This window comes from Cryptomeria japonica, chromosome 3 (assembly GCF_030272615.1).
Source record: "Cryptomeria japonica chromosome 3, Sugi_1.0, whole genome shotgun sequence".
Lineage (NCBI taxonomy): Eukaryota > Viridiplantae > Streptophyta > Pinopsida > Cupressales > Cupressaceae > Cryptomeria > Cryptomeria japonica.
Genome location: NC_081407.1, coordinates 101,285,185 through 101,311,316, shown reverse-complemented (window position 1 = coordinate 101,311,316; position 26,132 = coordinate 101,285,185).

Genomic DNA, 26,132 nt, shown 5'->3' with positions numbered 1-26,132 from the left:
ACGTTACCAAAATACCCCATTTTGCCCTGTTTCACCAGTTATCTGTCTATCGGTTAACACCAACTACAAGATACAATGAATCATGATCACTAGATCGAATCACCATGAAGAGTTTCAATTAATGAAAACCCTAAACAAATAATCAACCATCAAAAGTCTCTTGAAATCACCGAATGAGTGTCAATTGCCAACAAGGAGATAGAGAAAGAGGGAGAAAATGAGATAGAGAATGAGGGAGAGAGGGAGATCTAGATAGAGAAAGAGAGAGAGAGAGAGAGAGAGGGAGATAGAGAAAGTGGGAGAGAGAATAAGAGAAAGAGAAAGATGGAGAGAGAGAGATAGAAAATGAGGGAGAGAGGGAAAGAGAGGGAGAGAGGGAGAGAGAGAGCGAAAGAGGGAGAGAGGGAGAGAGGGAGAGAGAGATAGAGGGGGATGGAGGGAAGGAGACTAAGATGGAGAAAGAGGGAGAGAGGGATAGATAAAGAGGGAGAGGAGGAGATGGAGAAAGAGAGAGAGAAGGAGATAGAGAACAAGGGAGAGAGGGAGAGAGATAAAGAGGGAGAGAGGGAAAGCGAGGAAGAGAAATAGAAAAAGAGGAAGAGGAGGACATATAGAAAGAGGGAGAGAAGGAGTAGAGAATGAGGGAGAGAGAGAGAGTGTGAGAAAGAGGGAGAGAGGGAGAGAGATCTCCCTGTGTGTATCTCTCTATCAAACTCCCTTCCCCCCTCTATGTGTGTTTATCTCTCTCTATCAACCTCCCTTTCCCCTCTTTTTCCATCTCTCTCCGTCACTCTCCCTCTCTCCCCCTTTCTCTATCTCTCTCCCTCTATCTCTTTCTCTCTCTCTCTCAACCTCCATCCCCCCTCTTTCTCTATGTAGATATATGAATATATGTATGTGTACTTATATGAATATATTCTATGTTAACATATGTGAATTTTAATGAACATAACCCATATGCATTATTATGGAAAAACAATGTGTATGAGTTATTATTACATTCAAAAACCTATACATGTTTTCCTTGTAGTTAGCCTTGGATAATAAGGTTGAGGCTCGGGTGCCTTATTTTCATCCTTTCTATGTGTTTTCTTCTTCCAATTTGGTTTCTCAACTTCATCGCCATCAGGTTTACTCATTATCATGTGGGTATTTGTAAAATTTCCACCATAATTTCATCCATCTTCTGATCTTTCTAACCATATAATTTTTTTTAAAATTGAACAATGTTAACATATTACTCTTGAATTTCTTTTACTAGTGTCTCTAAATTTCTTAGAGACAGACGTGTACCATTTTTTTAATAACTATTTATGTACTTATCCAAATTTGAAAAACAATATATATTGTTGTTCTACACTTCATTCTTTATGCTTTAAAAAAATTGATTTTTTTATTATTTTGGTGCAAGATATGTGACATGCATGAATAGGTACCTCATTTTTAGGATGTGTTCACTTTGAAAAATCATTAAAAAAAAATACTCACCAAAAAACAAAATAAAAATACACAACTTCTAGTGCTCTCTCTTAACTATCTTTCCACCAAAGGGTTTTTTAAAATACTAAATGCAACTATAACTTTTTTTGATGTGCATGTCAGACACTGTTATGTTTTGTTGAAAAAACCAAGGACACTTTTGTGTGCGCACGATATTTGACCCACTTAATCTTATCCAATTTAAAAAACCTTAGTAGTTTGGAAACTAGATTCAGAGTACTACAATCTTTGTTTTTTGAATATCTTCAAATTTTGAGTGGAGAAGTCTCAAATTGCACCTCCAAGTTTAGGTTTAGCTAATTTCAAAAAAAAGGTGTCCACTTAAACCCCCTTTTTGTTCACCATCTTGGTGAAATTACCCGGAAGGCCATAAATACTAAAACAGGGCCTAGATAAGCAATAAATGACATAGGGATGCAATTTACGATGCTACATTTATCCCCCACTTTAGTAGGAGTATGAACCTATGTTCTTACACACAGTAAAGTAGATCAAATCATAAGAAACTCTCATCAAGGTAAAAGAGACAAGGATGATCAAGCCCCTGAGTGACTTGGACCTTATCAATCTAGAACCAAGACAAAAGGAGTAAAACATGAAGAGAGACAGAGAGAGAGAAAGCGTGACTACACTAGCCTAGTATGGTTAAACTTACTTTAAGTCATGTAAAGTGGTGTAAAGGAGATTTGAAATAGTCTAGCAAGTTGTGTTATGCTAGTCAATTCCCCCCAAGGATAAGCAAGTGAAGCATAATACGATTAATAAATATACCAAAGGAATGGTGCAAAGGATATTCAACGAAAGCATTGTATCTAAGGAAATCCACCAAAAGGGAAGACTACAAAGAAAAAGGCACAATTTTTCTTAGTAACCTAAAAAAGACTACAAAAATTCATTGGTGGTGTGTTCATAAAGTGTAACAAAGAGTGGGGTGTATACCCCCATGTTAAAGGAATTGTGTAGGCCTTACTGATGGCATAGCTTTAAGGTAGCATACATGAAGCACGATTCCACTATGATATGCCCCCAACAAATGACAAAATCAAGGGAAATAGAGCACATAAGGGATCCACTAACTTTGGGGTCAATATGTGTATATGATAACTCATGTATATGAAGTATAATTGCATTGATTTGACCTCATCCCCAAAGGTATTGGAACTACAAGCACAATGGAAGAAAAACACATAAGATAAAAAAACAAATATCTTTTTGGGTCAACATAGAATAGACAAAAAGAGATCTCAATACCTTGCATCATCCCCAAGTAGACAACACAAACAATACCACATGTATGACATAACATTGATATGACATATAGAAGAGTTGAGATACAAATAGAGAAATTTCACAATGAATCAATCCATCACCTTGTGTTGACAAAGAAACAAGGGTCGTCTAAATAGAGCCTAACATAACACAAGACATGTCATGCAACACATCATGGAGGAAGTACATTATGAACAAGAAAATACACAAAAGAGAGTCCATGTCACGAATGAAGCTAGTCAAGAAAATCATTTACCAACCAATCTTTCTTAACATCATTTAGGGATGGTGGGAAAGATGCAAGAGGAGCAACATTGAGTATGGTAGATGGAGCTATTTTTGATGAGTTACAAACAAGGACAATGCTATAAAGATGTATTGCTTTGTTTGTCACTTGGAGCTAGGGTTATTGCTTTGGAAAATATTGAAGATATGTCTTAGAATCAACATTATTATAATTTTCATTAACATTATCATCTAAATTAATCACAATAGGATCTTTAATACAAAAAATAAATATCATGCTTAAACACTTTAATTTTCTTAATAGTTTTTCCTCCTTTGAATAGGTCATAGTTTGGTCATATGAAATCAATGCATTAGTAGGTATTTTAGGGGAGAAAATGGTTTGGGAAGTAATCTCACAAGCCTTAACATAGTGTCTTCATCATCAGTCTCAAGCACTATGGTGCTTTTGGTTCATCTTGGAATTTGAGAACACTTGGGATCAATCAACATCGGCTCATTTTCTTCCTTTGTAGGATGAATGAAATGAACCTCACTAGATAGAAAGATAGAGGTTGTTGGATGTTTGTATGATATAAGAGATGGAACTAAAGCATAAATAGTAGGAATGAAAGGTATGTGAAGGATTTGGCTTTAGGATGAGGAGGTGCAACATCTTTAGGTTTTCTCAACTTGGAAACCATTTCATGTTTGAATTTTTGGTAAGTTAAAAATAAAATGTCTTGATGAGGTTGTAATGGTTGAGGTGTTTGAGGCCAAAATAAGTAGAAGAAAACTTTTCCACAACTCGCTAAAGGCTTATAGAGACAATGAATTTTTCATGATAATTTATCCATTGTGAGGAAACTCCAAACACTTAAGGATAAGAGAAACAATAGCTTTCATGGAAGTAAGACAAAGGAGTCCTAATCTTACATGGAATTGGTTAGCGGTTGGGATAACGACAAAGGTGACATCTAAGCACTTCTTACCAACTTCAATGGGAAGAGTTTGATAGAACCATGGGTAGGGCAAGAAAAACCATCCTAAGTCTTAATCATCACATGAGGTTTGTCATAATTTTCTTGGTGAAATTATCTTGTAAAGAGATTTTCTTCAGTTATAAGATTCGCCATACACACAAGGTCAACAAGAACTCCCTAAGATAATTTACCATTAATCCTCACAAAAATGTATAAGGTTTAATTAAGTGCCTTAATAATTTCCTTAGGATAAAAGGTAATGTAAGTTTCATGTTTAGATTTTGGTTTGGGTTTGGGTTGGTCAATAAGATTGAAAACATTGTTGGCCTCAACACAAGTATTATCACTATTCATGATAGTAGGTTTTCTAGACTCAACAATATTGGTAAAAGACAAAGTTAATAAGCTGGTAGGGTCAATGAAGTTGGTAGAATGAGAAGGCAAAGTGTTGGTATAGATGCAAAGCTAGGGGAACTATTTTATACTTGCAATGTCATTAATTAATTCATAAAACTTATTGCAAATGTGAAAAATGGTAATGCAATCAATTAACCAATGATAGCAATGATTCAATTGATTAATCAAATGATTAAACTATGTTATATATCAAAGATATGATTGATTATCCACTAAAATTAAGTATTATATGCTAACAAAATGATGATTAAATAAAGAATGAAAGTACATGAAAGATGAATTTTAAAAATCAATACCTCTAAATCTGAAATTTTTATGAAAACAAACATCAAAATAAAAAATAATTCAAAAATAGTTGAGTGAACACTAATATGAAATGTTGTGGAAATAGATCCTTAGCCTAGAAATACAAACTAGGAAATTTCTCATTCACAATTTTTGATTTAGAAGATGATTTTATTGAGTTTAGGTTCAGCTTCTATCCTCAAGGAGAATTGAACACTTTGAACAATTATTCCTTTTTGATTTGATATGATTGAATATGATTATGATATGAAAATACAAGATCTAGGTTAAATAATAGGAAATTAATAGGATTTAGTTGTAACAAGTAGATATAGAACTAAAAGAAAATACTTATATGTATAGATCTGGAATTAGGAGATAGAGAAGAATTTGTAACTGAAATTCCTAGAGTTGAAAGTGTTAGACTATGAAGATAGGTGTCGTAGTCCTACAATTATCTTCGTCAACTAAGGCTTAACATTCTAGATTAGGATACACTATAGATCTTTCAATCCAAAATTTAGCCAAAACTAGATAGTTAATCTAATTTTGGAGTTGTAGCGTCGTAAATTGTACGCACTTGCTAGGGTGGTACAATTTCACACCTAGTTTAGCTCCCGCCTTGGCACATCTTGCACTTTGCATCGCATTTCCCCTTTGGCACTTAATTAATTAAATTAATTAGGTCTAAGGTTCTATTTTATCATCTTCCACATCATAAAGTTGGGCCCTTTTCATTAAAGAGTGCCCCTTTCATTTTATTCTTCCAATACATCATTTAATCAAAAACCCTAATTAGGTCCTATTTCAAACTTGGGGCCTTGATTTCAGGGGTCAAAACATCTCGAAATCACCTATAACTTTGGGATTCTCCCTAAAATGATCATATCCAATGGCCCTGAAAATTTGGTGAAAAGTTGTCGGGACCATGGCACCCAGAGAGGACCATGGCGCCCGGAGTGCACATGGTCTCGGACATTTTTCCTGAAATTTTAGGAGCACGATCCAATCATAAAATAAAGCTTAACCCCAAGAAATTGGTGGGATATTCAATCTCTAGGTCGGCCAAAAGATGAAATTATGACCTAGGGTTTCATACATAAGAGCTCTCTTTCTTCATTTGAAAGGATCCAGAATTTTGTTTTCAGGACCTCATATGTAGTGAAAGAGCAGATCTTTGAAGACTTCAACAACATTCAACATCCATCCATCAAGCATTCATCAATTTCATTCATCCATTTAGGGCTTTGAAGGCATTGAAGAGCAATAAGGGATCACCGACTGAAGATTGGCTTGTACCCCTCCCTTGGGGTTGGGTATGATTTCATGTTGTTTTCATGTCTTTGCATAAGCCTCATTATATCATTTGTATTCATGCTTTAGATCACTTTGCATCTTGGTTTGGAGCATTTACATTATCATTTACAAGCAATTAGGGTTTACTTTCTAGGTTGCTCTAGTTTGCTTACTTGCATTTTAGGATCTTGCACACACACAAGGTCTACACACACATTACTTTTACAATACAACTTGGCTATTCGTGGAGGTGGAAATCACCGAAGTGGGGGTTTGACTAAGGAAAAACCCTATATAGCCGCCCACCATACCCTTTTTAGATATAAGTGCAGGTTTTGGGATTCGGACGATGCCGCAAGTTGCAGATTTAGGAAAAGCAGGCTGAGACAGAACTTCACACCAAATCTCAGAGCAAAAGACTAGGACAGGGGCATGGGGCGCCCTGGTCCTGCCAGGACAGGGGCACTGGGTGCCCTGGTCCTCCTGACAAATAGCATTTCTGATAGTTTTCTAGAGTGCAAAACAACAGTTTCAGGGGCAGTTTTCGGAACAGTATCAGGACAGTGGCGCCCGTGCCCCCGTCCCGAACATTTTCATTCATATTTTAACACTGGGTATGCATTTACATTCTTGTCTTATCCTTGTGTTTACAGCTTTCCATTGTTTAAGTTCAATTTGCAATCTTGTTATTAGTTCATACTTGCACTTTGGGGTTGGGAATTGAACTTGCGTCATTTCATCTTTCAATTGCAACAAAGGAATAGAAATCCTAATAGGTAGCTCGTGGCTCTCTCTTCCACAAGAAGAAGTAGCCAATTGTGTGATACCTCTAGGCTCTTTCGTATTCCACAGTGTGTGGTTGAAAGTGAGATTAGGGCATGTTTTCTTAGTGTCACTTTTTCTCCTACACATTTTTTGGTGAACCCGACGTGAATTCCAATCTTCTCTAATTCTGATTTATGTTTTCAAAGTTGAGTGTTGATTCAAAAAAATTAAGAGGAAATTTTTGCTAAAACCCTAAAGTTGGACTTGTGGATAGCTTAATTGGGATCAATAATTTCAAATCTGATTTAGGAACTCATTTGAATCATAAATTTCATTTTCTAAATCTACATTCTAAGTGCTTGCATTGGTTAAAATTAAATATCTCCTTCTATTTTGCATGTGTTATCATTTGAAAGAGGAAAATTGTTGTCATGATGCATTCATTTCATAGATGTGATAATGGGTTAGCTTGCCTTGTTTCAATTTTTCCTTCTCCTAAAGAACTTCCCCCTATCTATAACAACATTTTAGTGCCTAAAAGAGTTGTTATCAATCCCTTTGAGACTCTCCCATGCTCTAAGGATGAAGACTTTAAGAGTGATCTTGACAATTCTCCTAAAATGTGCCCTTCCTATTTAGATATCCTAAAGGAAGAGAATGATATCATAAACACCTTTCTTAATGTTACTTCACCTTCCCTACATGATGCCTCTCTAAGTGAAAAGGTATTGATGGACATTGACTTATTTTCTCCTAAAGTTGGTCCTTCCAATGGGGGCATGTTAGTGCAACAAGAGGTTATGAACACTTCTTTCAAAGATCTCCTTCCTAAGCATGAATCTTTGGAGAAATATGTTCATGTTCCTCCTAAAAAACACTCCCTTCATGAGGATCCTTTTGTGCAAGAAGATGACATTATCCCTACATTTCCTAGTGATGGCATTTCCTTTTCCAACAAAATTCCCACTAGAGATGATGAATTAATGATAAATACTTACCCTTCTCCTAAAGTTGGTCTTACCCATAAGCATCCTTTAGAGAAAGAAGATGAAATAATAAGCAATTTCCTTAATTCTCTCTCCCCTAAAGATCATATTGAACATATTTTGAGGAAAGAGGATGAGTTTAACACATCTATTGATGCTCTCCCTCCTAAGGATGAGGAATTAATAAACAATGTTATCTCCTCTCCCGAAATTGACAATACTTCAAACATTCCTTTCAACCACTTCACTATTTGGGATGAACCATTAGAAGAAGGTGTAGATTATTCTCTCTCCCTTGATAATTTCTCACCTTCCTTGAAACTCAATTATTCTCCCTCTCCTCAACTTGGTTCTACTCATAAGGAAATCCTAGTTCAAGGCAAGATGGTTAACATCTCTTTCAAAGATCTCCCTCTCAAGAGTGAGACTTTAGAGAGTAATGTTGATCCTTCTCCTAGAGAGTTTATTCCCCATGTAGATCCTTTGATGATAGAGGATGATATGACCTTTCCTAGTATTACTTTTCCTACTAGAACATCAATGCCTACCCCTTGTCTCTCTCCTAAAATTGATTTAATCCGTGATAAGATTTTAGTGCAAGAGAAGACTATCAATAATTCTTCTAACATTTTTGTTCATTCCTCTAAACCATCCTCAATCAATTTGATACATGTGAATGAGACACCTAACAAACCTCTCTTCACTGTCCAAGGTGCTTGTCCTTCTCAACCTTTAAATAAGCCTATCTTAGTGGTTCAAGGTGGTTATGCTAATGATTCTTTTTGCACTCCTAAGAAACCTGTTATTACTATGCAAGGAGGTTATTCTTCTAAGAGCCCTTATGAGTATGCTAAGCAATTAACTAGAGAGAGTTATAATGCGGTTGCTCATACCTATAACACAAGAAACAATAGGCAACCTAATCCTCCTCCAGTTAGCCCAACTTCACTTCCTCCTTCTCAACCAATTCTTCCGCAAGCTCCACGTATTTCACAAGTTATTGCTAAGGAATATGATCTCATAGAACAACTTAAAGCTACCCCTGCTAAGATATCCCTTTGGGATTTGATCCAAACTTCTTCCGTTCATCATGGAATGTTACAAGATGCCTTGAAAGATTTGAATGTTCCTCCACCTAATACATCTAGTAATATAGTATCTTTGGTTAACTCTGTGATGAATCCTAAAGCTCAAATTGTGTTTACTCAAGATGAGTTGCCTACTAGTGAAATTCAACATCAATATGATCCCTTGATGATTGTGGTTATCATAAATGACACTGTTATAAGACGAACACTGGTAGATAATGGCTCTAGCCTTAATGTGTGTAGCATTAATCTATTGCATAAGATGAATGTGGATACATCTCTTATTGAGCCTGACTCTCATCCCATTCGAGGCTTTGATAATGTGGCTAAGTCTTCATTGGGTATTATCACCTTACCCATCACAGTGGGACCTGTTACTTTGCCTACTCCTATCCATGTTATCTCGAGAAATCTAACATACAACCTGTTATTAGAGAGACCTTGGATTCACGGTATGCAAGCTGTCCCCTCTAAATTGCATAGACAAGTTAAATTCATTTATAACAATAATACATATACCTTGATAGGTGATTGTAAAGCGGAAAATCGCGAGTGAACCCTAAGTGTTCCCCCAACCACTCCGAGGAGAGGGGAAGGAGGTCACTAGGGTTGACGGTTTTCACTTAGGGGAGACTTTACATTCAAAAGAGGGGTTGAAACCCACAAGATCCAATCCCACACAATACAAGATTGGATTCTAAATGAGTTTCAAGGGTTAAGATAGCAAGGCTACCCTCTTTTGTAAAGAATGTAGATAGAAGGATTAAGCTAGGAATGCATGAAAAGTGAGAAAGATTCACTTATAAATAGAGATAGGAATATAGGATGAAGTTGCAGACCTGGAATTAGCAGTAAAATGTCGAGACAGCGTTGTCCTACAAATTTGAGCAAAAGTTGATCGGACGATGGCGCCCGGCGTGCACACGGTCCTCCGAAAAATCCGCAAAACGAAGGGGGATCTATTCGTCTCTGCACAAGGATTCCGGATCTTCAATTACAGCCGTGTACCTGCAACCTACACACAGAAAAGCGAGGATGATTGGGGGGTTAGGGATTAGGGGTTTTCCCTTAGGTCAAACCCTGGTTTTGGAATTAACCAAGAAATGAGAATGCTGTAAATGTAAATGATTGTAATGTAAACAAGTACTTGATACCTTGTTGTAACAATGTTTGTATTCTTACATGCGAAGGTGTAAATGTTGTTGTATGTTATATGTTGTATGTGATCTCCTCTTCAATGGTTGAATCCTTGTCTTGAATGCAACACTTAGCCTTGAATGGAGACTTAGAATGATCAATTGCTTGAAGGAATGCTTGAATGTTTGAATATTGCTTCCGCGTCTTGTACACATATGTCCTTCCTCTTTTCATCTACCTAAATGGGAGAGGAAAATGTAGTTTATATACTGGTCAATTAGGGTTGATAGACTAATTTTTCTGACCTTAGGCCGACCAGGAAAGATTATTTTCCAATGGCAAACATAAAGACCCGAAGCCCCAAAAGAGACCAGGCCCAAAATAGGGCCAGGGACCAGGGCGCTGGGCGCCATGGTCCTGGGGGACCAGGGCACTGGGCGCCATGGTCCTGAAGGACCAGGGCGCTGGGCGCTATGGTCCCACCTCCAGGGACAGCAGGGTGCAAGGAGGATCAGGCCAGGGTGCTGAAAAATGCAGTTTTTGATGTCATGAACAAGTTTCAGGGTCTCCATTCAGGTTCGGTGTTGCGTCGCCATCGTGAAGACCCAAATGTGGTCGAAATTGCAAGTGTCACAATTTTAGGACGCTACATTTAGCCCCCACTTTAGCAGGAGTATAAGCATGCGCTCATACTTCCGGTAAAGTACAAGGAAACAACATTGAAAGACTTTCACCACGTCAAGGAGGCAAGATACACCAAGCCCCCAGTGGACTAAGGATCTTACGACTTCGATTGACAAAGTAAAAGGGAAGATCATGAGGGAGAACCATGACTATCAGTAGTAAGGTTCCCTCACTATGAGTCATGCAAGAGAAATACCAAAAATTTTCAAGGTAAAGCTAAGTTCACCAAGAAATTTTCAAGTATCCTGAAGGGATAGACGGGGTGTATGCCCCCCTAAGTTAAAGTGATCACACATGCCTCAACGGGGGTGATTGCTTTAAGGTAGTGATACACATAAGAAATGAGAAGGGAAAGGAGCACGTTATCACAAAGATTTAGCCCCCAAGTGTGAGATAAACCCAAGGATAATAGACACAAAACACAAAGCACGAGGTGACTTCACTTTCCTCGGGGTCATTATGTTGTATGATAGGTCATGTATATCATATGTATGTATGCATAATTGTTCTTCATTCCCCAATCAAGGAAGGCCACCTAGAAGAAGGGAACACATGTGTCTTTTGAGTCAACATGAGAGAGACCAAAAGAGATCTCAATGCTTTGCATCGTCCTCAAGTAGACAACACTAAGGACAACAAATAGAAGATTGAGAATAACACATAGAAGAAGCAACACAAGAGAGGAGGAGAGAATCTTCTATGCTAATGAAACTAGTCTAGCATGTCATCTACCCCCCGATCTTGCTGATCAATATTTCGGGAAGGCAGGGAACATGCTAGAGGAGGAACATCCAACACAGTAGATGGAGCTATCACAAGATCCAAACAAGGGCTATGTTCATGTTCCAAGCCACGTTGTTCTTGTCTAGGAGATAGGATAAGTGCTTTAGAAAATTCGTTAGATAAATGGTTATCAACATCAACATATTCATATTCACTATCAGAAGCAAGAGAAGTAACATTTTCATCATGAATAACATTTTCATCTATATCATCATCAAGATTTATAAAAATAGGATCTTTAACTCGCACAGGATCAAGATCATCATGTATCTTATGTTTAGGAGATTTTGGAGAAAATGGAATAATGCTTGTCGAAGGTGTTTTTGGGGATTGCAAAGTTTGAGAAGCAGCTGGCTGAGCTCTAAGACGACGCTTTTGTCGGCGTTCACGCGTAGAATGATTTCGTCTAGTCTTAGTAGGAAGTTGAGAAGATTGAGGAGGAGGAATGTTCTCATCCTTATCACTTGGGTGTTTAGGTTGTGGTCTCTTAGGCTGGATAATAGGAGAAGAGGAAGGTCTCTTCTCTCTATAAAAGGAAGGAGGAGGAACTGCTCCGTATAAAGGAGGAATGTTTGGTTTAGGAAGGAGACCAAGTCCATTTTGACGAGGAGGTATAGGTCTACTTTTAGAAAGTTTATTAGACATAGACATAGTCACATCCATAGGGATGGGTTGGGAATCTTCTTGAGGAAAGACATTAGTTTTATCTTTCAAAGGAAGAACTTCCTTCTCAAGAACAATAGGAATATCTAGTTTGGGTGTTCTAGGTTCACTTAGAGATAGGATCATATCTATTTTCCACTTTTGATAAGATTTGAAAAGATGATCACTTCGTGGAGGAAGAGATTGGAATTGTTTAGGCCAAAAATAATCAATAGGAACGCTAGAAGTTCTTTCAGCTGGTTTAAAGAGACTATGATTGACAGTAACAACTTCACCATTATGGGGAAATTTCAAACACTTGTGAATAGGAGAAGCAATATCTTTCATGGAAGATAGCCAAGGATAGCCTAGCTTCACACGAAATTGTTCGGATGAAGGAATAATAGCAAAGTTCACATCAAGGGATTTGTTATGGACCTCAATAGGTAATGTAATAGAACCAATTGCAGGAGAAGAAAATGCATCAAATAATTTCACAACCACATTTGTTTTGTCATAGATCACTTGATTCAATTGTAAAGTAAAGAGAAATTCTTCAGTAATAACATTAACCATACAAGAAGAATCAATAAGCACTCCACGGCAAGGTGTATTCTTGACTTTTGCAACTATATATAAAGGACCATCAGGTGCCCTGATAGTTTCATTAGAATCAAATGTGATGGAAGGTTCTTTGGGGCTTTCTTGCTGCTCTACAAAGTTAATCACATTCGGAGTCATAAACACAAGACCATCAGATGAGAAAGAGGAATCATTAGTCTCAATCACATTAGAGGTATGAGAAGGTAATGGATCAGTAAAAATCTTAAGATTTTGATTAGGAGGAGCTACAGATGTGTTGCTTTTATCATTCACTCCTGAAATAGAGATAGGATTATTATCAATCAAATCTTGAATTTTATCCTTTAAAGCAAAACACTTTTCAGTATCATGCCCAGGTTGACGATGAAATTGACAAAAAGATTTGTTATCAAAATAGGGTGAATTAATCTTTGTAGGATCGATTTTCTTTATAGGAGGGAGAGTAAGCACATTTTATTCCAATAACTTATTCATAATACTATGCAATGATTCATTCAAAGGAGCAAACTTTCTTTCTTTCTTGAAAAACTTAGAAATAGGAGGCACACCTGATGCTGCATTCACATTGTTGTTGATGATGTTTTCATTGAACTTAACGGACTCTCTGTTCGGTTTAAACTTCCCAAATGGTTGTTGACTACTATCACCCTTATCACTCGGAGCCATAGGATTTGCTTGTTCCATTTGACTCACAGTCAGTTGATAATTGTGAAGAGTTGCACACAACTGTTGGAAAGAAGTAAACTCAGAAAACAGAAGTTTTCTCTAATATGTTTTTGTAAATTAGAAATAAAGATTCTTTGAATATCATTGTCAAGCACTGGAAAAGAAATTTGAGTTTACAAATGCTTATATCTACCAATGAAATCAGTCACTTTTTCTTTAACACCTTGTTTACAATGCATTAAATCAATCAAAGTAACTTTAGGACTTATATTGTTTTGAAATTGTTGAATAAAAGCATTTGCAAGTTGTTCGAAAGAAGTAATAGAATAAGAAGGCAATGAGCAATACCATTGTAGGGCCTTATCTCTTAATGTCCTAGTAAACAATTTGGCAAGCAACCTTTGGTCATAAGCAAAATCGGTACATATTGTTTGAAAAGTCTTAACATGTGTTAGAGGATCACCTTTACCATTATAAAGCTCCAAATGTGGGATTTCAACATGTTTAGGAGGGATAGCTTGAACAATGTCAAGAGAAAGTGGGCTCGCAACATTAAATGTGGGCACACTAAACTTAGATTGATTCATAGAGGCAATTTGTTGCTATAAAGAAGAGACAGTTTGTGCAAGATTATTAATGGTCGCTTCAGTCGAAGAGTTCATATTAGACGTGTTAGATTGTGATGGAGGTATTATGTTATTGAAAGAAGGTATTGATTGAGAGTAAGGTGGTGGGACACTATGATAGTTAGTCATAGGAGATGATTGGAAAGGAGGAACACTACAAGGAGGAATGGAATGGTTGAATGAATTGCCCCCTTGTGCCAGGTTCATTTGTGGAGATGTAATAGGAACACTCATTGAAGGAATGAATGAAGAAGTCGGATTGAATGAAGGAAGAGGGTTAATTGAAGAGGAAGGATTGCCCCCATGACTGGTGATCATAGGGGGAATGTCTTGTATAGAAGTAGTCATTATGTTTGATGTAAAGGTAGGTATGCTAGCAATAGAAGTTGTTAAAGGAACATAATGATTGACTTGAGTGGGAGGTTGTGTATAACCTAAAGTTTCGGCACAACTCTTCATAGGCATCACATTCGAATCCACAATGTGTGCAATACCACGCAAAATATCAATTCCATTCTTATCACTTTGAACCATACGTTTTAGACACTCAATTAATGAAAGAGCTTGACTATCGGGGTATTCATGAGACATCCATTGCTGAAAATCATCAAATTGGTTATCCAATTTGGAAAGTTGTTCTACAGAAACCTCATGGAGAGCTTCTTCATCATTAGGAGGATTAGAGGAATTACCCGTGTCCTCGTTAAAAAGGCCATTCAAATTAGGTTCCATCTCCTCGGTAATTAAACCTTGGAAAGACTTAATTCTAAGGCTTCGTCTAACGGGAATAGTGTAAGTAGGGCTTATTGTTGTAAAACTCATGCACTAAAGAGAGAGAGAATATTTTGAATTTTAGAGGTAGCAAATTTCAATAAAATCAGCCAATCTCCTAGATTTAAGCTGTTAAATGCAATCACAACAATCTCCCAAAATTTTGGAAAAAATGTCAGGGACTGTGGCCCTCGGGGTGCACACGGTCCTCGCAACTTTTTTCGAAATTTGCAGGGATGAAAGTTATGATGATTTTAAAGCTAATCTGAAAAAATTGAGTGATTTTACAATCTATAGATAGGCCAAATTAAAGTTGCAATCTCAAAATTGAACCCTACCAAGATTGTTGAAAAATGCAAAATTTGAATTTTGAAAAAGAGAGGGAAACTGAAATTTTGAATTTTATGATTTTAGAGGGAATACCAAAAGCAATGTAAGTTTTGAAAATTAAAAGTTGACTCAATTTCACACAAAATTCAATTTTGAAAGCAGAAATCAAAGTTGTTGTAATTAAACACTTACTTTCAAAAGTCATAAATTGCAAAAAATTTGAATAAAGCACTGAAATTTTGAATGAATGCCGACACACTTTTCAGATTTAGGACAGTAAGAACACAATTTCGACACAAAATTTCAATTTCAACAATTTTTGAATGATTAGAAGCCTCAATCCAAGCAATCACTAGACCAACTTTGACTTTAATTTTGAAAGTGTTGTAATTGATAAAATCAGCCAAAATTCTAGATTTTAGCAAAAAAATACAGTAAGATCTAGCTCCCAAAATTTTGGAAAAAATGTCAGGGACGATGGCGCTCGGGGTGCACACGGTCCTCGCAACTTTTTTCCAAATTTTCAGGGATGAAAGATATTATGATTTTGTTGCGGAATCCAAAGTTACAGCTGATTTGGAGATGTTTTGATCAGTGAAATTGTCAGTCAAAGGTTGAATCAAGAGGGTTTTAAAAATTAGGGTTTTGACACTTAACCACTTAATTTTTAGAATTAAAGCACAAATATGAATTGATGATTTGCAATAGAAGGGTAGATCTGAAACAAGCATTAACAATTACACATTTCGTAAGCTTAATTACTAAAAAGAAAATTTAGGGTTTTTTATGCAATTAACCTCTAAAATTTGCAAAAGATCAAACATGGAAATGTAATCAAGGCATCCAATTTTCAGATCTAACCATGAATAATCAGAAAGGATGTTCACGTCGGGTTCACCAAAATGTAAAGCGGAAAATCGTGAGCGAACCCTAAGTGTTCCCCCCACCACTCCGAGGAGAGGGGAAGGAGGCCACTAGGGTTGACGGTTTTCACTTAGGGGAGACTTTATATTCAAAAGAGGAGTTGAAACCCACAAGATCCAATCCCACACAATACAAGATTGGATTCTAAATGAGTTTCAAGGGTTAAGACAGCAAGGCTACCCTCTTTTGTAAAGAATGTAGATAGAAGGATTAAGCTAGGAATGCATGAAAAGTGAGAAAGATTCACTTATAAACAGAGATAGGAAAATAGGATGAAGCTGCGAACCTGGAATTAGTAGTAAAATGTCGAGATGGCACTGTCCTACAAATTTGAGCAAAAGTTGACAGGACGATGGCGCCCGGCGTGCACACGGTCCTCTGAAAAATCCGCGAAACGAAGGGGGATCTGTTCGTCTCTACACAAGGATTCCGGATCTTCAATTACAGCCGCGTACCTACAACCTACACACAGAAAAGTGAGGACAATTGGGGGGTTAGGGATTAGGGGTTTGCCCTTAGGTCAAACCCCGGTTTTGGAATTAACCAAGAAATGAGAATGCTGTAAATGTAAATGATTGTAATGTAAACAAGTACTTGATACCTTGTTGTAAGAATGTTTGTATTCTTACATGCGAAGGTGTAAATGTTGTTGTATGTTGTATGTTGTATGTGATCTCCTCTTCAATGGTTGAATCCTTGTCTTGAATGCAACACTTAGCCTTGAATGGAGACTTAGAATGATCAATTGCTTGAAGGAATGCTTGAATGTTTGAATATTGCTTCCGCGTCTTGTACACATATGTCCTTCCTCTTTTCATCTACCTAAATGGGAGAGGAAAATGTAGTTTATATACTGGTCAATTAGGGTTGATAGACTGATTTTTCTGACCTTAGGCCGACCAGGAAAGATTATTTTCCAATTGCAAACATAAAGACCCAAAGCCCCAAAAGAGACCGGGCCCAAAATAGGGCCAGGGACCAGGGCGCTAGGCGCCATGGTCTTGGGGGACCAAGGCACTGGGCGCCATGGTCCTGAAGGACCAGGGCGCTGGGCGCTATGGTCCTGAAGGACCAGGGCGCTGGGCGCTATGGTCCTGAAGGACCAGGGCGCTGGGCGCTATGGTCCCACCTCCAGGGACAGCAGGGTGCAAGGAGGATCAGGCCAGGGTGCTGAAAAATGCAGTTTTTGATGTCATGAACAAGTTTCGGGGTCTCCATTCAGGTTCGGTGTTGCGTCGCCATCGTGAAGACCCAAATGCAGTCGAAATTGCAAGTGTCACAATTTTAGGATGCTACAGTGATACTAATTTTCAAGCTTGTTTGCAAACATCTACTTCCAAAGGGAGTTCTTCTAGACCTTCCTCTTCTAGTGATGACTCTTTAAACAAAATACCTATGGATGAATCATCACCCTCTAATAATCAAAATTCTTTGGAGGAGTCTGAAGTTCTTGAAGAAGATCCTTCTCGACTTGAGTCTACACATGAAGAGGCTTTTGATCCTGAGAAGGTTCTCGTAGAAGACGATTGGGGATCTCTTGACTTTAATCCCACCTTTGTAGGTGAGTATAGGGTTCCTCCTAGAGAGCTTAAAGTTACAAAGAAGGAAGAAACTAGAGATCAATCTGTCTTACCTGAACCTATGAGCAATAATTTTGTGGCTACTTCTCAAACTTCTTCTCCTCACATCTCTAATTCTAAAGAATTTGATTCTTTGTCTTATGAAAAACTACCTTCTCTTTCTGAAATGGCTAATCGTTATGGTCATGGTTTTCATATTTTGGCTAAGAGTGGCTATAGTGGAAATGTTTGTGGCACAAATGAACAAGGAATTAAAATTCCGTTAGAACATAACATGCATGAACATTCATTTGGACTTGGATATAATCTTTCTAAGCCCACCAAAGCATCTAAAAGACCATCTCTCAATGTGAATGCTATATTTAGTAGTGATGATGATCTCACTTCAACTAAATCATCCTCTACTTCTATCAACTCTCATTCCCCTCATAAGGAAATCTTGGCGATGAACAAATCTCTTTACGACTCCCCTCAAATTTCTAAATCCACTTATGAATCTTTATCTTCTATTCATCATAAAGTCCTTTCCTCCAGGGATAAGGCTCTAATAAATTACACTCATCCCTCTTCTAAGATTTCTTGTGACTTTTCTTCTTCAATTTTTATAATTTTATACATGTTTTTTATCTCACTTATAGTTGAGCATTTAGCATGTCATATTCAAATACCTCATTCAATCTATCATATCTTTAAATAACATTAATGGCTATTATGTTGCTCATCATTATGTGACATTGGTAGCTCATTTACTGGGGGCTCATTGTCATTCATGATGGTACAATTTCAAGTGCAATCATATTTTTGAAGCAACATGATAGCCTAATTTTCTATGTCATCTCTTGTTCCTATGGGGACAAGAGTGATTTCATACATCTCTTCTTTTTATGGTTAAAATTTCCCTTTGGGGTAATAGTGTGGAAATATTGATCATCTTTTCTTTAGAATCCTCTTTTCCTAGATATGGGAGAGGATGTGTATTCTCTTTCTTATCCTACCCACTTCTTGTGAGGAGCATTTTTACATACACTAATGTCTTGCTTGCATGAACTCATGTGAGTATGTAGTACATTTTGCTTATGTCTAAATCTCTCCCTAGAAGATTGTGTAAGTCCTCATTGTCCTTATCCTTGGGAGGCAATGATCTTTCTTTATTTTTATCTAAGGATCCACTTTTTCCTATTTCATGGATGGTGTGAACTTTATTACTTGATGTTATTCCTCGTATGCATTTGTTGTTGTTTGTTCAAGGATTCTCTCTTACAAGAGGTGTAAGTCCTTGACTACAACCTCTTTTGCACTTGGTAAAATACATCCATAATGAATTCACTCTCCCAATTGGGTTAAAAAGAGCGTCATCCTTCATTAAGAATCACTTTCTCTTTGCTTATGACATAAACATTACACTTTTTGAGCAATAGGTCATTCTCGGAACCAGAGCACAGACTTTTAGAGTGAGATGTCTCCATTTTTCTTTTATGCAAGGTGATTATTCTCAGAACCAGAGCACAAACTCTTAGAGCGAGATGTCACGCTTTTGTACTATACATATACAGGTTGTAGCATACTCGGGCATAGACTCCTATGAGGTGCTTCTAACCTCCCTTACACACACATGCACGAGGTTGAGTGGAACTAGCGGCATAAGGCTAGACTTTCTCACTCTCCTCCCTTACATGGATCACCTAGACAGACTCTAGGGGCTAGTTTTCCATGTCCTTTTTCCCATGGATCACCTAGACAAGATCTAGGGGCGAGAAGTCCATGTTTTCTCTCTCACTATTTTTCTCATGGATCACCAATGTGTGTATTCATTCTTTTTTTCCTTTCTTTTCTTCTCTTTGCATTTTGTTTCCATTTACATCCTTCATCTTGTGTTAGAGAACTCTCAAATCCTAACACTCTTTGTTGTGTTGGAATTGAGATTTAGTCCTCTTTCTTACCAAATGATTCTCCATTAGTTTTTGTTCTCATATCAAATCTTCTTGTGAGCATTTGTCATCAATATTCTTTAACAATTCGAAGTGGTAAACATGATACCCTGTTTCAACTCACTAAAATTAGCAAGCTGAAACAGGGGGGGACATATAGCTACCCTCGAATTTTCATCACCTTCCTTAGTAAGCATTAGGTGATTTTGTGATCTAACATGTGTTTTGTAGGGTGTGGTTCCTAACTGTGTACTGCAGATACCGCTGGGGGCTTCATTCGACAGACTTATGGATATATCCTTTTTCAAATAATGTTTACTTTTCTGTACTTTAGCTTGCATATGCACGCAGTGTTCATATGACCGCTAAAGTGGGGGCTAAATGTAGCGTCGTAAATTGTACGCACTTGCTAGGGTGGTACAATTTCACACCTAGTTTAGCTCCCGCCTTGGCGCATCTTGCACTTTGCATTGCATTTCCCCTTTGGCACTTAATTAATTAAATTAATTAGGTCTAAGGTTCTATTTTATCATCTTCCACATCATAAAGTTGGGCCCTTTTCATTAAAGAGTGCCCCTTTCATTTTATTCTTCCAATACATCATTTAATCAAAAACCTTAATTAGGTCCTATTTCAAACTTGGGGGCTTGATTTCGGGGGTCAAAACATCTCGAAATCACCTGTAACTTCGGGATTCTCCCTAAAATCATCATATCCAACGGCCCTGAAAATTTGGTGAAAAATTGTCGGGACCATGGCACCCAGAGAGGACCATGGCACCCGGAGTGCACATGGTCCCGGACATTTTTCCTGAAATTTTAGGAGGGCGATCCAATCATAAAATAAAGCTTAACCCCAAGAAATTGGTGGGATATTCAATCTCTAGGTCGGCCAAAAGATGAAATTATGACCTAGGGTTTCATACATAAGAGCTCTCTTTCTTCATTTGAAAGGATCCAGAATTTTGTTTTCAGGACCTCATATGCAGTGAAAGAGCAGATCTTTGAAGACTTCAACAACATTCAACATCCATCCATCAAGCATTCATCAATTTCATTCATCCATTTAGGGCTTTGAAGGCATTGAAGAGCAATAAGGGATCACTGACTGAAGATTGGCTTGTACCCCTCCCTTGGGGTTGGGTATGATTTCATGTTGTTTTCATGTCTTTGCATAAGCCTCATTATATCATTTGTATTCATGCTTTAGATCACTTTGCATCTTGATTTGGAGCATTTACATTATCATTTACAAGCAATTAGGGTTTACTTTCTAGGTTGCTCTAGTTTGCTTACTTGCATTTTAGGATCTTGCACACACACAAGGTCTGCACACACATTACTTTTACAATACAACTTGGCTATTCGTGGAGGTGGAAATCACTGAAGCGGGGGTTTGACTAAGGCAAAACCCTATATAGCTGCCCACCATACCCTTTTTAGATATAAGTGCAGGTTTCGGGATTCGGACGATGCCGCAAGTTGCAAATTCGGGAAAAGCAGGCCGAGACAGAACTTCACACCAAATCTCAGAGCAAAAGACTAGGATAGGGGTGTGGGGCGCCCTGGTCCCTGGGACAGGGGCGCTGGGCGCCCTAGTCCTCCGGACAGATAGCATTTCCGACAGTTTTCCATAGTGCAAAACAACAGTTTCAGGGGCAGTTTTCGGAACAGTATCAGGACAGTGGTGCCTGCGCCCCCGTCCCCAACATTTTCATTCATATTTTAACACCGGGTATGCATTTACATTCTTGTCTTATCCTTGTGTTTACAGCTTTCCATTATTTAAGTTCAATTATGCAATCTTGTTATTAGTTCATACTTGCACTTTGGGGTTGGGAATTGAACTTGCATCATTTCATCTTTCAATTGCAACAAAGGAATAGAAATCCTAATAGGTAGCCCGTGGCTCTCTCTTCCACAAGAAGAAGTAGCCAATTGTGTGATACCTCTAGGCTCTTTCGTATTCCACAGTGTGTGGTTGAAATTGAGATTAGGGCATGTTTGCTTAGTGTCACTTTTTCTCCTACATAGGAGTGGCCAAGAACAACCACCTACAAACCACAAAACCTCACAATGCAAATAGAAGAAACTATGAATGATGCTATTTCACCAATAAGAAAAAATCTATTGAGTTGAAGTGAATACAAATATACAAATCTCTTTCTTATAAAAGCAAGAGTCTAAGAGTAGAGATCACAAGATGTGAGCATGTGTCTTAATAGGATGGAAGTGTAGGTACAAACCAACCACTATCCAACTACAAATATTAAATGCAACCTAAAATATTAAATGATCAAAATTAAATTAAAATAGTCCATTACAAATTGAGTAAAATAACTTGTAAATAAATAAAATAGTTTGTTGTACCTAGATATTTTAAATATTAATTGAATTTTTTTTTAAAAGATGTTTAGTTTTGTGTATTTCTTAAAAACTTAAAAAAAAAAAAAACTTTTATTTTCATTAAAAATAAAAATATGTTAAAATTATTTTTTCAACAACTATGAAATTTTTTATCTAGAAGAAAGGTGCATTTAACCAACTATATTAATTTTTAGATTCAGTAGTAGTCACATTTCTTATCGAAAAGAAAGTCATATATGATCAACTATATTAAATTTATTACATTCAATAATCAATTTTTTAATCTAAAAAATGCCATATTCAATTATTAACATAAGATATTTTGTTAAAAAAATAAAGAACTGTCAATTTCTTATCTAAAAGATGAACATGTCTAACAAAATATACTAACCTATAAAAAAATAAATTATAAATCTGAAAATATAATTAAAAATAAATTTTAGAATATATACAATTAAGTTCTTTGCAAATATATTAGAAAGATATTATAAGTTTCATAAATAATAGAACTGTATCATTAAGCATTCCTAATCTAATTGCATCTTTCGAAATTGCCCAAGAGTATTTGACTGAATTTTTAATAATGTTCTTTCTATCTTTAAACATTACCCACTCATGTATTCTTCTCATTCAAAGACTTTGTTTTGTAGCATGTGACATTAACATATATTATTACAAATCCAATAACCAAGATCTGCAATTTTCCCGCTCTTCATTTTTTGTGTCCGCCCCTTTCCCTTGCCGCCATTCCCATGAAACACCTATTTCATCTTCTAACATGGGGATGAATGAGAATTTGGCTAAGTCCACCAATGATAGTTCAACTCACGCTGATACTACCAAAATTAAACTAGTAGACCTAACTTAGGAGGCCATGCCAAAGGAAGAAGACACTCGCCAAGGAGGGAGTATGAGCACCTATGCTAACTGCAAAACTACTACAACAAAATTGGAGGAACTGAAGAATAAGAGAGTGCCAGAGATGGAGAGTAAGATGATTAATATTTCTAGGTTCAACTTGCATGTGATGCACTTGGCCACCTCTATGTGCCTAATGGAAAAGAATTGGGAATAGATGTTGAAAAAGAAGGGAACTATAAGGAGTTTTTTAAGTTCCTTGTTGAAGAATGGAGTAGTGCACTCAAGTAGCCACCGGTTGGCTGATTTTAGATGCTTAGGCTTTTTGTTATATACTTCTAAGCCTCTTTATCATTATATTTATTTTGCTAAGAATCTTATTCTATTTTTGATGTTGTAATTATGTTGTTAGTTGTTAATGCTAGCTTTGGGTTGTTAATGTAAAGGGCCAACACCCTTGTTATGCTTCTTTTATTATCAAAAATAAATTATACACCTAATGTATTTAGAATCTTAATGAAATTTTTTTTGGCTAACAGGGGGTTTTAGCAAACATTGGTCCTTAATATAGGCCATGTTATATTGAACATGTTTGTTATTAAAAAAATTGTGCCCATCATGTTTGATAGAAGATATGTTCAATCGAACCCTAATTTGTTGATCAAACTCCCTTTGATTGAAAATGCTTTCTATGCATCTCCCCCCCAATCTCTCCAAATTTTTGGCCTTCAAAGCTCTAATTAAAGGCTCAAATGGAACAATCTTGACAAACCAAATGCATGACAGTAGTTCTCAAAGCAAAATTTTCAATTATTATAATTTTAATGTATTTTGAGTTTATTATGATTTCTTTTGTTTTTAGTGTAACTAAACATAGGTTTTTCACCAAAGATCAACTTCTCTATTCAATGCTTATGGAAAAATAGTAAACTAATAAAAAAAATTTGAAAAATATCTACGCAATAGGTATTGAAGTTCTCTTTCCAACAAAAAATAATAATTGAATTTTGATACATACACAATAAGTTACGAGTTACCAAATGAACATATTTCTAAATTATAGTTCACTCGACTTCAAAACTTAATAAAATATAAAATACTGAACATAATGTTATAAAACCAATTGCAAACATTAGATATCAATGTTACAAACCTAAACTCAAAAGAATCACATTTTAATCTATTTTAGAAATTAAACTATGCATTACCAAGTGAGTATCACTCTTTAAATATGGCATTTACTATTTAAAACTAGTTTTCGAGGGAGATAGAAAAATGGATACAAATTGATTCAAAAAATAATATTTAGAATCTAAATAAAAAATGTCACAAATCACTAGTTTAGATCATCCACAAATACCTTATAGTTTAGGAGTAATAGTTGTCCAATGTGAAGTTCTTTTTCAAAATGTTTGTTTCAATGTCAAAGTTGGCTAAAAAGTGTAACCCACTATTGTGGGATCACAATCCATTATGCACCATAACTACTTTCATATATGACAATCTATTTATTTATTAATCCAATACAATATAATATCATGTTTATTTTCATTACATCTTAATTTCTTCCATTTTCTATCTCTATATCTCCTTGCCTTACTTCTTACTTCTTTTCTTTCTATATTTCCATTAAAATAGGGACATTTCCTTATAATATTTATAAGGTCTAGATAGTTTCCTAATCAACTATTATAGACCTATTATTTAGGCAATTTGTTGTTATCTAAATAAATTAAAATTAAATTATTATTTTTTCAAAAAATTACTTGAACTTAATGTATTTCTTTGAAAAATTAAATTAAAAAATAAATCTTCCATAAATTCAATATTGTTTTTTAAAAGTTAGAGTGACACAAAATTCATAAGCTAATTTTTAAAAGATAAAAATTGGTTAATAAGATGTAAATATCTGTAATTTTTATATATTTAGATAATTTTACCAATTTTAAATTATAAATTAGAATTATATGATTGAACACAAATTCTATATAGAGATATATTAAAGGTCATGTGGCGTGTTAAATGGATAGCAGTCCGAAAAGAAACGATGATTATTTGTCAAGCATGATTGAGTAGTCCATTGCAAACAAATTCCATTGAAATTGATTAATACGGATGGGATGCACTCATAAATTACAATGCGTATCCGGGACTTTGTAGAAAATAATAGTGTCTAGCCAGATAACCAGAACGAAAACCTTCAAGAGTGTAGAAAACAATGTTCAAAGTCTATTCAAATGTGGAAATTTTTGGAGCGCCGAATAAGAAATATTTTGAGTGAGAAATCTGGTTTCCTTTCAAACTGATTAATACATTGAGCATTATTTTTACTTCTGCAGATTTTCTGCACTGGAAAAGACTCCAAACACTATTTACTTCCGTAGTGAAAAAGACTTCTACGCTTTGAATACCACCATACAAATTTATATTGGTCGGTGGAATTGTCGGTAAGTGTTCGACAATTATATTGATGGTGAGGCATAGTTAGAAAACAAAACTTACGTTTACACCAATTTTTTTAAATGTATCGCAATGCTTGTTGTATATAAAAATCTCATTAATTTTTATTTTTATTTTATTTTTTTGTCTTATTTTTAACTTTCAATTTTCATTGTTGAAGTTAAAGAATTGGAAAAATCTTCTTTTCTGTCATCTATTATATATATATAAAAATATAATTTTTCTTTGGTTTTTTTTCAATTTTTTATATAGATATTCTTTTTAATTTCTTATTTCTTTGTTTTTTGTTTTATTTATCATTTATTTTTTATTTTTGTTTGTTTTATTGATTTTTCCTTTTTTATGACTTTCTCTTTATTTTCTTTTGGTTGCCTTGTTTTTCTTGTAACTAACTCCCTCCCCAGCTTTTCCTCCCTTCTCTCCCTTTTTAGGTTGTTTAATGGTCTGCATCTAACTATTAAATTTCTTATTTAAAAGAGAAACCTATCTAATTAATTATATTAAACTATAAGAAAAAAAATATGTACTCTAAAATATAATAAAAATAATATTTAAATGAGATATCATTAAATTCGTTGCAAATAATATTAATTACAAGTTTAGAATTTCAGAATTCTATTGATTAAAAGAATGGAGATCTTATTATAAGTTTCATAAATATTATTATTATTACTACAGCTATATGGTTATGCATAATCTAATTGCATCTTTCAGATATTGTAATGGACGCCTAGTCCACGCACGGACAGCATTTGACTGACATTTTAATGATGTCATGTCTTGTTTTAATCTTTACTTTGTCGCCGTATGTGACATGATATGACATTGAAGGCCACGGACTTTGTCTTGCGCATTCCCCAACTTTTACTTTTCTTTCACATGTAACGAAGTATTAAAAAAAATCGTACATGGCACTCCATTACAAGACTCTTCCATTTCACATTGAACACGCGAAAATGA